We start from the raw sequence: 1517 nt of genomic DNA on the forward strand, positions 1-1517 counted from the left end.
TATGTAAAGGCATTAAATACAATAGATAAAATATTTATCATTAGAAATAATTACAGTAACTTGCATTGCGAAATCATTAGAAGAATTAACTTAATTTTGTATGCCTATGGGAAAGGTCTGAATTGCATTTCTGAGTAGTGTTTTCTTGAGGGATGAAAAAGGTTTGTCTTCATTGTGTTTGGAGCTTGCTTTATGTTTTGCCAAAAGAGGTACACTAATTTACAACCATATGATTGTTTGCTGCTGAAACGTCCGTGGACTAGTAATTGTTGTGTTTCTTTTCTGTTGAAATCAGAATGGAACTCATTCTTTTTCATACTCACATTGTTTATAAGGGAGTTGTAATGGATGTTCAGTATTAGTCCACTCCAATCTGCAATTGTGTTATGGTGAAAAGTAGCATTTCAAAATTAGATGCATTTGATGTATTAGATTTGAATATTTTGATTAAATAATATTATGACTAATGCATTTTAGCCATTCAATATTTAATCAAAATATTCAAATCAAGTTTTCCTTTCACATGTTAGAAAGAATTTTTATATGAAAGCTAACATACCAGAGGAGGACAATTTAAGGTGGCATACCCCAGGGTAGTGTAGTCAGTATAGCGACTAGCTACAGGCTGGATGACTCGGGTTGGAGTTTGAGTCCCAGTGGTTTCAAGAATTTTCTCTTCTCCAAATTGTCCAGACCAGCTCTGGGGTCCACCCAACCTCCTATCCAGTGGGTACTGGGGGATGTTTCCCCAGGGGTAAAGCGCAAGGGCATGAAGCTGACCACTCACCTCCAGCTAGTGCTGAGGTCAAGAAATGTGGATCTATACATCCACCCCCCCATATGCCTTCATGGCATAGTGCTTAATTCTTTGAGCACAGAGAAAACTTTACCTTTTACCCAAGTGATCAGAAGTAAGGGACGTGCATAGACTGTGATAGCAGAGACATGAGTCAAAGCATTTGGAAGCTTTTCATCTATAAATTTAATCCCAGAAGAAAGCCTGGCTGAAAATTCATCAGGCTATACGTGAAGCCCAACCATCTCCATGCAGTAGCTTAAGCTTTTTCTGGTGAAGGAACTGCCCAACTCTGTTACAGTTTCTTCACATACTCATTGTAATTATTTTATCAATTAGAATAAAAATGTGAATTATTATCTGTATTAGTTTTGCCTCTATATTCTTTAATATATGTTGCTTACATTTGGTTAGGATGTCATCTTGCCAGGAGTATCGCTTGGTATAAAGATTTATTCTAGCAGACCTTGAAATATTGATATTTAGGGAGATCCCCCCCCCCCCCCCAGCCATGTTTCCAAAACATTGGAAGCCTTTAACATGTCCTCAACATGTATATCTTAAGTTCTGAATTCCGAATCTGATTGTGTTGCATTCAAATTTCAAAATGGAGTTTATTTCCTGAAGTACTATGCCATTGTTAGTAGGTGTATGTGACAACAACATAGGCAGTTGTTTAAGTATCAGTTCAGCTTATTCATTGTATAGTAAAGACATTTTT

Source organism: Cryptotermes secundus, unplaced genomic scaffold, assembly GCF_002891405.2.
Source record: "Cryptotermes secundus unplaced genomic scaffold, Csec_1.0 scaffold407, whole genome shotgun sequence".
Taxonomy (NCBI): domain Eukaryota; kingdom Metazoa; phylum Arthropoda; class Insecta; order Blattodea; family Kalotermitidae; genus Cryptotermes; species Cryptotermes secundus.